General features: G+C 56.2%; 1 long non-coding RNA gene across 1 annotated transcript; it reads right to left on the minus strand.

Annotated features, from left to right (window-relative positions):
* Positions 1 to 410: 410 nt before the first annotated feature.
* LOC105518417 lies at positions 411 to 3,196 on the minus strand. Its single transcript, XR_001002816.1, has 2 exons — positions 2,745 to 3,196; positions 411 to 1,083 (listed from the first exon to the last, which is right to left on the minus strand). It is a non-coding gene; the product is annotated as an uncharacterized LOC105518417 (long non-coding RNA).
* Positions 3,197 to 12,434: the final 9,238 nt, after the last annotated feature.

Here is a 12,434-nt window from a genome sequence, read left to right on the forward strand (position 1 = left end):
GTGGGGGCAGGTTTCAGAAATATTTATGAATGGAATGATGACTGGAATGAAGACACAGCTGTGGGCTGTGACTGTCTGTCCTCCCCTGAGGGCCTTCTCCCTCCTCCTTCACTCTCCCCTCCACCCTCCCATGTCTCCCTGAACACCTCCCTCTCTGTCCCAAGGCTCCAGGCTCTTGGAGTGGACGGTGGGAGGCAGGGAGTGGCAGCCCCAGGCTGGGGCACCTAGGAGGATGCATGCTTGGGATTTATTCTGGATGGGTCACTGAGAAGCCACGGAGGGTCACTCTATAAACCAGTTGTACTGCCTCCCCAGGGCCCCTCCTCCCCTCTGCCTGTTCCCTCCCCCACTGCAGCCACCCGCAGACCCCTCCCCCAGCACTCTGTGTCTTTGAGGACCTTTGCCGCTCCTTGGGTTTTCAACATTAATACTCAGTTTATTAAAGTAGCACATATAAAATCTCATTTTTGCCAGGCACAGTGGCTCACGTCTGTAATCCCAGCACTTTGGGAGGCCGAGGAGGGTGAACCGCTTGAGCCCACGGGTTCAAGACTAGCGTGGCCAACACGGGGAAACCCTGTCTCTCTAAAAAATATGAAAATTACCCAGGCTTCATGGCGTGTGTCTGTAGTCCTAGCTACTTGGGAGGCTGAGGCACGAAGATCGCTTGAACCTGGGAAGCCAGGGCTGCAGTGAGCCAAGATCATGCCACTGCACTCCAGCCTGGGTGACAGAGCGATACCCTGTCTCAAAAAATAAAATAAAGTAAAATAAAAAATAATAAAATCACCTTTTCCCCCTAAATGTTTGGGTTTATTTTACCAATCTTATTCATCTACCAGTCCCTTTCGAGGGGCCTCTCTGGCCTTTTAAAGGAGCTTATGAATGAAGTGTCTTCCATTGTCCTTGTCAGCACTTCGGATGCACACAGGCTTCACAAGCAGCGACTTCACAGCGCAAACCTTTCAGTATACTGATTCTCGAGTTCTTCAAAAATTCCAATGTTGTCTGAAAAGGCAGCTCAATCATTTCCTTTATTTTCTCTTAATGTCACAGCTCTGAGTCAGCCACACGTGGACGGATCTGTAACAGCAACGATAATAACCACGGAAGCACGTTTCCTACATGTCCAGGTGCCAGCTGCAAGTGCCAGCGCTCAGCACACCGGGTCTCCTTCCATCCTCACTGCCGTGTGCGGTGGGCACGGGGACCCCACTTTACAGAGCACGCTGAGGTCCAGGGAAGGGCGGCACCCTTCCATCCCGGCCCTGAGTGCCGTCTGACCGCGTTACTCTGAGCTATCCCAGGCACACCCAACAGTGTGGAGGCCCCAGCCACTAGCACAGGCTGAACGCACAGATGACCCCTCAGTTCAACCCAGACACGATAATCCTAGGGTTGGCGGACTTTCTTCCATCCTGGAGGCTAGACTTGTCCGGGAGGGAGGTGAGGATTTCAGGAGTGGCCACTGCTGGAGTGGCCCTTCCCCTAGGTGAGGGCTTGCTTTCACAGTGAGCATTCCTGAGTTAGGGTAAATAATTCCCCAGTTCTTACAGAACCTCCTAGTTTCACTGCTAGCTTGAGAGTAGATCAGACTCTTTCTGCTCACCTTGATGGGACCTGCTGCTAGGTTGTGGCTGGATTCTGGCCTGCGTTCTCTCCTCACCTGGCCTGCATTCTCCCCTCACCTGACCTGCATTCTCCCCTCACCTGGCCTGCGTTCTCTCCTCACCTGGCCTGCAGGCCAGGCATCCCGCTCTGGCTTCCCGTTCCTCCAGGGGTGCTGCCCATCCCGAAGGCCGGATGACTGTCCCTGCTCCCTGCCGCCCTCCTGCCTCCTGGCCCTGCTGCGTGCCCAACTGCTCATCTGGGGCACCTTATCTGCCAGTCTCAGCTTTGCTTAGCCCCAGGCACCATGCTTTTTTAATGGAACGGAATCCATTTGCTCCTGAGCTCTTCCAGGATGACAGGTGACACATTCCAGACGGGAGGTGGGAAAGCCAGCGTTTCCCTCCTAAAGCCCCTTGGACAAGGCTCTGACCCAGCCCCCAGGCCCTCCCTGTCCCTTCCCACACTGCTGCCTCCTGTCCGCATCTTCCTGAGCGCCCAGCACGCATTCCCTTTCTCCTACAGAATAATGGGGAGACTTACGGGTTAAAAATAACCCCAAACCCCAAACCCCCATCTGACTCCACATACACAGGCTGTGACAATTCCTCGCCAGGCACTGGGATCTTTCCCAGGCCGCTGCATAGGCTGCTGGCTCTTCTGGGACCCCCACCCCAGGGAACTCCTCCAGGCCCTCCTCCCCTCCCTGGAGACTCCCAGCCCCTCCCACTTTCCGCCTTGGGAGAGTGACAGCTTCCCTCCTTCCCACAGCGCCTCAGCCTGGAATCTCCACTTGCATGCATCTGGTTTCCTGTCTGGCTCCCTGCCTGGCTCCCCAGTTAGACTTCGAGTTCCAGGCCCAGTGTGGCCGGGCGTCAGCCATGCTGAGCAACCAAGGGGATGTCATGGGCTCCAACCCCCATCCTCACCTGCCCCACCCACCCTGCCTCTCCAGGGGTGCCTTAGAGTGAACCCCAGGCTGTCCCTGCTCTGCACCAGCATGCTGCCCTCCGGGGTCCGCGGCCTTCGGTGTCTGTGCCTCCTGCACTCAGATGCTTGCAGCCACTCCTCCGCCCCTGTGTCTCCTCCGCTTTCTCGGCTACCACAGCTTGGCCTTGTCGTTCCTGACCTCTTACCTTGGCCATATTTTCAAAATAAAGTGGAAATCCAGTCCTAATTTCATGAGACATGGAGTTTGCTGAGAGGGGGCGCAGGTGCCCGTGTGCCAGTAACTAGGGCTTAGCCGAGTGCCTTCTACAGCAGGCCTCCTAGACGCTGCCCCCAGCTCTGAGAGCCAGATGTGACATAACCAGCTCCGTGTCCAAGGTCCCCCAGGTGAGGGCCAAGGCTGCACACGGCTTTCTGTGGGTGGCGTCCAGGAAAGTGTTCTTGTTCCTCTTTCACCTTTCATTGGCAGTGCTTTATTCAGTGACACAGGGCATTGATGAGGCCCCGTTACAGTGGGGCGCTGAGAGGGCCCTTCCCTGCTCCTGCTTGTTGCTTGTTGGGGTCCTTACCCCTCCCCCGTCCCATTTCCTCCTGCATGTGCCAGTCTGTGGATCCTTCGCAGCCTGGTGCCACCCCACAGATGGTAGCTCGTGATGTCGACTTCTCTTCCGGGGCCTGGCTCGGGGAGGAGCTGGTGTTTGCTGGGAGAGTGAGTCAGCTGGTAGCTCTGTTTCCTTGGCCTGTGTGGGGTTTCTGTTTAGGAGGCACATGGGTGCTCCACAGTCTGAGTGAGCCCCTCCAGCTGAGACCCCACCTCACTGCCCACCGCGCTCCACCGTCTCCGGTTTCTCTTCTCTGGGTTGGTGTTAGTCAGCCCCACCCACCCGGATGGCAGGCCTCCTCTGTGTGCACGCGTGTGCGTGTGCGGGTGAATTTTCCCTGGGAGGTGGCTCCTGGGCTCCTGAGCGCCGATGAGCCTGATTTGTTTCCAGCCAGGGGTCCCCGCAAGCCCAGCTAGCAGAGCTCGGGGCTTTCTGGGGCTCCCTTATGCTGTCAGAGGGCTGGCTGCGTCCTCATCTGATGCTGCTGACTCAAGGCCTGAGTCATTGCCAACCTCCTTGTGGTGGTTGCTGGGCCTGGGGGGTTCTGGGCAGGTTGGGCATTGCGGGTGGATAGGCCCTGGGGGTGGGAGCTGTGGGACCACCGCCCTGCCCTGAGCAGCAGGGACCCTGCGTGGGCTGCATTCCAGAGCACGGGCCTGGCCTGGCCTACCTGGAGGGACTCCCCAGAGGCCAGGAGTGGCCCTGTGAACAGCGCAGTCCCGTGGTACAGCGGGAGGGTGCTGCGGCTGGGCCGGTCTGGGTCCTGGCTCTGCTGCTCGTGCTAAGGGAGGAGGCCACCCCTCGTATCGTCTTATGCCCAATTTCTGCCTCCAAAGAAAGAAGTAAAAACTAAAAGGCAGAAATGAAATCCACAGGCAGACAGCCCGGCGCCGCACCCTGGGCCTGGTAGTTAAAGATCGACCCCTGCCCTAATCGGTTCTGTTATCTATAGATTACAGACATTGTATAGGAATGCACTGTGAACATCCCTATCTTGTTTTGTTGCGATCTAATTACCGGTGCCTGCAGCCCCCAGTCACGTACCCCCTGCTTGCTCGATCAATCCCGACCCTCTCACACGCACCCCTTTAGAGTTGTGAGCCCTGAAAAGGGACAGGAACTGCTCACTCGGGGAGCTCGGCTCTTGAGACAGGAGTCTTGCCGATGCCCCCGGCCGAATAAACCCCTTCCTTCTGTAACTCGGTGTCTGAGGAGTTTGGTCTGTGGCTCGTCCTGCTACAGTGCTGTCTGCTGAGATGGGGTGGTGATAACAGTCCCACCTCCTAGGGCTGCTGGATGGCAGGTGTGTGTGAAGCCCCCAAGCCGGGCCAAGCTACCATCAATAAAAATGACCCAGATGCCAAGACATGGGTGGGAGGCAACGGCCTGGTCAACGGCCTGGTCAAAGTCCAGGGTAGGGGCCACGGGGCCGCTTCAGCTGTGTGCCGGGAAGGCTCCTCTGCACGCACTGAGCTGGGAGGGGTGAGAGGCAGAAGAAGGAGGGTGGGTTTGTTCCACCAGCAAGGAAAGGTGACAGAGGCCTTGAGTGCAGCTTGGGGACCCTGATTCACGAGAGTGGATTGGAGGGTCCCCCTTGGTGAGCGGCAGAGGATGGTATGGCCAGGCAGAGGGGGTGAGCTGGGGCAGAGCCGGTGGGATCTGCCGAATGGTAAGGGGATGCGTAAGCGTGAACCTGAGAGAGTGCATATGTTTGGGTAGCGGCCGGGGAATCAGCATTCACTCTTTGCAGAGGGCAGAGGTAATTTACAAATGATTGGGGACCCTCAGGAGCCCGTCTGGACCCTGTGTGGCCTTCCTCTGGGGCCTCAGTCCTCTGTTCAGCCCAAGACCCCCTAGAGAAGAGCCAGGACATCTGGGGTCTCCCAGGAGCAGCCTGGTCCCCTGCAGTCCTTTTTGGGGCCTGGAGTCGATACTACGGGAGCCACAGAGCTGTGCTGGCCGTGGAATCCTGGGAGCCCTGTTTGCCTCCGTCCCTGTTGGGGCAGCCCAGCTGGAGGTTTTTCCCCATCCATGTGGTGTGGGCTGGGTGCCCTGCCCCAGTGCTGGGCCTGATGGGCACTTAGGGAGGGCAGCTGGGCTGGGCCCACCCTCAGCCACTTCTCCCGGCAGTGCCATGACCCTGCTTACAGATGGACAAGGCCAGGGCCCGGGGCTGGCTTGGGCCCACAGAGTGGCTGCTGCAGCTAGGGCTGGGCCCATGCCTCCCCGACCTGGCTCCACCCAGCTCCTGGCATTTCCTTCCCCTTCTCCCCCAGGATGCCCAGCCCTCCCAGCGGGCCGGCTGGGGAATCTCATTACTCCCAACCTGTAGATGCAGAAACTGAAGCTGCAAGAGGGGAGTGGCTGGAGACTGGGAAGGAACCCAGTGGCAAGGTCGGAGTCTGCCCAGCTGGGTGGGGATGAGGCCTCTGTGCAGAGCTGTCAGGAGTCCTGGGGGAGAGTAGAGGGGCCACTGCTAGCAAACAGAGGGTGAACTGGGGCTGGGACCCACCCGGACCTGTGAGCACTGGTGTCCCTGGCCAGGTCACCTTTAGGGCCTCCTGGCAGGAAGCCTCCCACCTGGGCTGGCCCGTCTGGTCCTGGGCACCTGCTCAGGCCCCACAGGAGGGGCTTCCCATGTCAGGGCAGGAGCCTTCAACTGGGGTCTGGGGTCTCTGACCACCCAAGCTCTGCCATGTGGAGTGAAGGGACTTGACCCCTTTGAGCCTCAGTTTCTGCAGCTGTACCTAGGGCTGTGGGGAGGGGGATAGAAGGGAGAAGTAGGGGTGGGGGCGCTGGCAGGTCTTGTTTTGGGGGTTGGGAAGGGGACTGTCAGGAGACCCCAGTTGCTGAGATGGTGTGCGTGTGCACAATTGTGTGCCCACATCCCGAGGCACAGCTCCGGGATTACGGCCAGGCAAGAGTGGGGAGCCGACCCCAGTCAGCCACCCCCAGGGGCTTACAGAGCCGCTGGGGGTGCCAGGACTCTCCTGGGCCAAGCCTACCGCAAAGGGAGCAAGGCGGAGAGAGGGAGCCGAGTGGGGGGAGTGGGAGGAGCCACCAGGGGCTCCCAGCAGTGAGGGTTCCTTTGTCCGAGAGAAGGAGCTGAGAGGATCTCTGGGGCTCCCAGGGGAGGCTCTCATAGAGGGAGGAGGAGGGCCGACCGGAGCTCAGAGCAGGACCTGGGGCCACGTTGGTGGGCTGCTGTCCGTGTCCTCAGAGATTCCCCGGTGGGCTGGGGCCTGGCTCTGTGGCATTCCACATGGGCCAAGCCTCTTGCTTCTGGAAATTTCTCTTTTTTTCCTACCTCCTTGTGTTTTCTGATGGGTCCTTTCTTGGGCTCCCACCTAGGCCTTCCCCTCCCCTTCGCTCAGCCCAGTCTCCTGGGCAGGGTGGCCACCCAGAAGCTAAGAAGCCCTGTGGTCGCCTCTCTGTGTCCCTGAGATCCGGAACTGCAGCCCCGCCCACCTGCCTGCACTCCGCCTTCTGCCGTCCCGCGGGGAATTAGCTGCCTATGAGGGGTCCGCTGGGCTGGGGGCTGGGGAAGGTGGCTCGGCAGCCCGCAGCCCTGCGTTCTCCAGATGGATTGCAGGAGGGGTGCTCTAGGGAGCCCCCGGGCTCCGCTGTAGGGGAGGGCAGGCTTCGCGCTGCTGCGTGGGGGCCGAGGTGGCAGCTGCGGTGCTGAGTCACGCTCCGGAAAATGAAGGAAGCAGAGTTTCCACCACCATCTGCCTCCTCCTTGGGAGGAGGAGGAAGGGGAGGAGGTGGAAAGAGGTGGAGTAAGGGAGCCGGGCGCAGAGCAGGGCTGCAGGCACGGGGTGGGGACATCTGGCAGGCCAGTGCCCTGCCTGTCCCAGACCAAGTGGGGTGAGGGCAGGTGGTTCTTCCCGAAGCAGCTCTCACCTCTTCATCAGTGAAGGGGGTGTTCAGTGATCCGCCTAGCAGAACCAGGCCACACCAGGGACTCCCTCCTCCCTGCCCCACCTGGGGGAACCAAGAACCTCCAGGGCTCTCCGGAGCTCAGCAGGCTTAGGTGCTAAGTCCCACTGCCCCCGCGTGTGGCCTGGCTGTCCCCAGTCCCCAGAGGCAGTGGGAACGTGATACAAAGTCCTCAGCCAGCCACAGCCTTCTGTCCCCCATTGCATTAGGAACCTCCAGCCTCCTGGCCGCGGAGTCCAGGGCAGTGGTGGGGGGAGGGGGCTACTCTGAAGGGGGTGTGGTGAGGCCCCACCAGCTCTCCCTCTGGAAGGTGGCTGCTGCCTGTCAAACCCAGGGGTGCGGCCAGTGGCAAAAACGGGAGCTGAGTAGGTCTGTAGGTTTCAGCTCTAGTAACCGCAGACCCCAGTCTCAGCCTTCTCACCCCTCAGGCGGCCCTGGGGCAGGGATCCCTCTTTGCTTCCTAGGCATGTGATTTGCCTCTCTGGGCTTTCTGCTCTTCTACTAGAATGGGTGGTCCTGACACAGGGAATCCAGCAGGAATCCTGGGCCGGTTCTGGCGGGGCAGTCCCCCGGCTGCTGTATGTGGCTCTTCATAAGGACACAGGAGTCAGGAACCTTGTGGCTGCAAAGGCCAGAGACCCGACCTAGTGAGGGCAAAAGAGGGAGGGAATTGATGGGCTGATGTCATAGGAGGCAGGGAAGGTGGCCAGGCCAGGACAGCTGTCCCCGCACCCCCCCACAACACCCGCCTCTGACTCTACTTCACCCTGATTGTGCTGTTCCCTCCCCCGGCTGGGGCCACAGTGGCTGCAGGTCCAGGCTCGCTGCTCCTTGCCCTGGGGCCCTGGGAGGAGGGACAATATTGTTTATGAGAAGTCTTCCCCTAGGAGTAACCCTGGGAACATTGGGGCTCCCAGGCCCACCCTTAAACAGTCTCTGGGAGGAGGACTAGGGAGAGGGAGGTGCTACGAATGGAAGACCTTTTCTAAAACACAAGGTTCAAAAGGCGGGGTGGTAGCTTCTAAGTGTGGGGTCTGCAGGTGCTTCGGACCTGCCTACCTGAGGCCCTTGCCCACAGGCAGAGGTGGCCTTGCTGGAAGGGCGCGGTGCTCATGACCACCTGCCACACTTGTGTCAGACTGGACACAGGGCTGTGGAGGCCTCCCAAGGGCTGCTGGGGAGGCGCTGGCCAGCCTGGCCTGGCCATCAGGATGATCAGGGTCCAGAGACAACTCCTTGGTGCTGGGAGTGGAGAGGTCACCTTTGTGTGATGTCTGATTGGTGCTGGGAAGTCAAGGATCCTGGCAGGCAGGGCTTTGAAGTCTGTAGGCAAGTCACCCCCCACCACCCCTAGCAAGGCACCCAGGTCCGGGACATATAACTTGTGTGGCAGCACATGGGGCTTCCTCTTCCTGGAGCATAACCAAACATTCCCATTTTACAGATTCAGAATCTGAGCAGGAGAGTCCCAGAGGAGATAAGAGGTGTCAGAGCTGGGAGTTTTCCCATCAGCTGGCACTTCATTTACTCCCACTCTGGCCCAGTCATGGGGCACGTAAGGCTGCTTAGTGTTAAAACCTCTTACATAGTCCAAATCCCATTCATTCACCTACCCATCCAGGCATCCACCCATCTATCCACCAATCTGTCTACTCTTCCACCCACCCAGCCAACCTGCTCCATCCATCCATCCATCCATCCATCCATCCACTCATCCACCTACTCATCCATCCACCGATCCACCCATCCATCACCTATTCATCCACCAACCCACCCACCCCCATTATCCATCTGTCCATCCATCCATCTATTCATCCATTCACCCACCACCATCCGTCCATCTAACCACCTACCCACACATCCACCCACCCAGTCCATCCATCTGTTCATTCATTCACCCATCCACCCACCATCCATCCATCCACCCATTCACCCACCATCCATCTATCCCCCATCCACCCACCCCACATCTATTCAACATTAATTGAAAGCCTGCTATGTGCTGGGCACAGAATTGGCAGTGGTGGTACCAGGTAAGCAAGGGCACAGCATCACCCAAGTGGGTTGTAGCTTTAGTAAATAAAGGTACAGGGCACGGAGGTAAATTTGAATTTCAGATAAATAATGAATACAGATTTAGGATAAGTATATCTGATAGGGTTTGGATTTGTGTCCTTACTCAAATTTCATGTCAAATTGTAATCCGCAGCCTTGGAGGAGGGGCCTGGTAGGAGGTGACTGGATGATGGATGCGATTTCCCCCTTGCTGTTCTCCTGATAGTGAGTTCTCAGGAGATCTGGTTGTTTAAAAGTGGGTAGCACCTCCCCTTTGCTCTCTTCCTCCTGCTCCAACATGACTGTAAGCACAGCTGAGTCCTCCCCAGCTGTGCTTCTTGTATAGCCTGCAGAACCATGAGTCAATTAAACCTCTTTTCTTTATAAATTACCCAGTCTTGGCTGGGCGCGGTGGCTCAAGCCTGTAATCCCAGCACTTTGGGAGGCTGAGACGGGCGGATCACGAGGTCAGGAGATGGAGACCATCCTGGCTAACACGGTGAAACCCCGTCTCTACTAAAAAAAATACAAAAAACTAGCTGGGTGTGGTGGCGGGCGCCTGTAGTCCCAGCTACTCAGGAGGCTGAGGCAGGAGAATGGTGTAAATCCAGGAGGCGGAACTTGCAGTGAGCTGAGGTCCGGCCACTGCACTCCAGCCTGGGCGACAGAGTGAGACTCGGACTCAAAAAATAATAATAAAAATAAAAACATTAAAAAATAAAAAAATTACCCAGTCTCAGGTAGTTTTTTTTTTTTTTTTTTGAGATGGAGTTTAGCTCTTGTTGATCAGGCTGGAATGCAATGGTATAATCTTGGCTCACTGCAACCTCCGCCTCTTGGGTTCAAGCAATTCTCCTGTCTCAGCCTCTCCAGTAGCTGGGATTACAGGTATCTGCCACCATGCCTGGCTAATTTTTGTATTTTTGGTAGACATGGGGTTTCATTATATTGGTCAGGTTGGTCTCGAAAGCCTGACCTCAGGTGGTCCATCCGCCTTGGCCTCCCAAAGTGCTGGGATTACAGGTGTGAGCCACTGCACCCGGCCTCAGGTGGTTCTTTATAGCAATGTGAGAACGGGCTAATATAATGTCCTGTGCAATATTTGGCACCAGCATGTCCCAAATATTGTATGAGACACTCTTGTACTGAAATTTATTTGTTGTTTATCTGAAATTCAGATTGACCTGGGAGTTCTGTATTTTATCTGACAACCCCACCCCAAGGTGCTTGCTGTCAGGGGGTGAAATGATGCAGGTGGGAGATGCCTGGACGCATGCAGAGGGCTATAGGACAGGGCCGCTCTTCCTGCCTGCAGGAGTTGAGCAAACCTCTCTGGAGAGAGCTCCACCTGTGTGCTGAGCACCTTTTGTCTTCTCAAGAGCCTCCACACCTTGGCTGTGCCTTCAATGTATTCCGTCCCTCAGAGTCTTCCAATAGCACTGGATGAACTCAAGCCTCTGCTGATACTGTCCGTATTAGTCTGTTTTCACACTGCTATAAAGAACTGCCTGAGACTGGGTCATTTATAAAGGAAAGAGGCTTAATTGACTCACAGTTCCGCAGGGCTGGGGAGGCTTCAGGAAACTTACAATCATCGGGGAAGGCGAAGGGGAAGCAAGTGCTTTCTTTACAAGGTGGCAGGAGAGAGAGAGAGTGTAGGGGAAACTGCTACTTTTAAACCATCAGATCTCATGAGAACTCACTATCAGGAGAACGGCCTGGGGGAAACCACTCCCTGATCCAGTTACCTTCCACCAGGTCCCTCCCTACACACACGGGGATCACCATTCGAGATGAGATTTGGGGTGGGGACATAGAGCCAAACCACGTCACTGTCTGCAGCAGCAGGTCCAAGGCACCCATTCCTCATAGTGGAGTCTCTGCGGACAGCAGGGCTTTCCAACCCGTCCCCTTCCTGCAGACAGCCCCCGCAGGGAGTCCCCCGCTGGCACAGCAGGCCAGGGTCTCCCCCAACTCCCCAGCCTGGCAACACCCTCAGGACAGGACGCTGACTCAGACCTTCTGAGTCTGCAGGGCGCGTGCAGCGGTCCCCCACCTCTGGCCCACCCCTCAGTTCCTCCAAGGCTTCAGCCCTCCGGCTCCTGCTTACCCTCCCATCATGCCTGTGGCCGCCCAGGGCAGTAGGCTCCTCATGAGGCTCCATCTGGGCATTTGCTCTCGCCTCTTTCTGCCAGACTATCACCTCCTGAAGGGAGGCCTGAGTCTCTTTGTTGTTTTCTCCCCTGTTTATGTTTGGCGATAAGAATAGCAGCTACTGTGTAAGAAGGGCCTCCTGTGCGGTATAGGCACTTAGAAAAATCATCTAATTTAATCTTTCTAAAAACCCGATGCATTTGGTAATATTAGCATCTGCATTTCACAGTTGCAAAAACCAAGGCTCAGTGAGGGTGAGAAACTTGGTCCAGGTCACCCAGCTAGTGACGGAGCACAACAGAACAGCTTTATTAATTTGAAAAATGCTTGTTATTAAAACGCGAATGAATGCAAACATGTACAAAAAAGAGTCTCTAAAAGTCACTTTAAATCCAGCCACTAAGAAATGACCCTCATTAAACTACTAAACCTTGTTCCAGATGTCTTGCTTGGTACTTACGTAGAGAGACAGAGAAGAGGGCTGAAGAAGGGAAGAGCAGCTGAGAAGCGGAGGGGATAAGATGATAGCCTTTATTTCAGAATAAAATATCAAATTTTATTTCATTTGGATTTAAATGGAAAGAGTTGCTGCATTTCAGATAAATATTTTACCACAACAAAAGATACTGGTTCCTTAATGATCTCCTTAGATTTAAAAAAATGACCATGGAAAACGTTAAGTGGCTGGGTCATCATGTTTATGTAACCACATATTTTACAATTGCCAAGGTCTACTGATTCGGTAGGGGAATGAGAAGCACCACTCAGGCTTCCTCCCACGTTCCCTCCTTCCTCTGCTTCCCAAGTGTGCTGGTTAAATAAATGATTGTGTTTAGCTGACTTTTCACTGACATATAGTGGAGATATGGAAAGATACAGCCAGCCCAGCCTGGGCTCTCTTAACAAACTGAACACACTTCTCTAACTGACATCCAGACAGAATTAGACCATCCCCAGCCCCTGTACCCCCAGATCTCCCCATCAGCACCCCCAGGATAACTGTATCTTTTTTTTTTTTTCAGACGGAGTTTCACTCTTGTTGCCCAGGCTGGAGTGCAATGGCACAATCTTGGCTCACTGCAACCTCCGCCTCCCAGGCTCAAGTGATTCTCCTGTCTCAGCCTCTTG

The sequence above is a fragment of the Colobus angolensis genome, unplaced genomic scaffold, assembly GCF_000951035.1.
Source record: "Colobus angolensis palliatus isolate OR3802 unplaced genomic scaffold, Cang.pa_1.0 Scaffold32, whole genome shotgun sequence".
In the NCBI taxonomy this organism is placed as follows: domain Eukaryota; kingdom Metazoa; phylum Chordata; class Mammalia; order Primates; family Cercopithecidae; genus Colobus; species Colobus angolensis.